A 340-nucleotide genomic window follows, 5' to 3' on the forward strand; every position below is an offset into this window, starting at 1 on the left:
CGCTCCCCCGAGTCTCTCCCCCCGGCCGTCGTCTCTGCCAACGGCCGGTCTTCCCACACCCGCAGCGCCACGCGTGTCCCCGTCGCGGGTTAACGAAACCGCTGGAACTTCGTAAACGGAAACGATCGATGTGTCCGTCCCGGGACTGAGCCGCCCGCGGCTTCCCCCCTCAGGGGAGGAGGCTCCAGGAGAGGAGCCTGGCCTCCCCACCGAATAAAAAAAAACAGTAACACGAGCAAAAAATAAACGACCGGCCCACGGCTCTTGCCCTTGCGTGGAAGCGCTCCCGAGCCGCCACCGGAGCGGGGCGCGGCGGGGCGGGGCGGGGCGGGGAGCCTTG

General features: G+C 67.9%; 1 protein-coding gene across 1 annotated transcript in view; it reads right to left on the reverse strand.

The window, feature by feature from the left end:
• The window catches only part of OTP (orthopedia homeobox), a 4,743-nt gene that overhangs the window by 633 nt on the left and 3,770 nt on the right, over positions 1-340 (reverse strand). The window lies entirely within an intron of this gene.

Source organism: Haliaeetus leucocephalus, unplaced genomic scaffold, assembly GCF_000737465.1.
Source record: "Haliaeetus leucocephalus isolate CR32 unplaced genomic scaffold, Haliaeetus_leucocephalus-4.0 Scaffold849, whole genome shotgun sequence".
NCBI lineage: Eukaryota > Metazoa > Chordata > Aves > Accipitriformes > Accipitridae > Haliaeetus > Haliaeetus leucocephalus.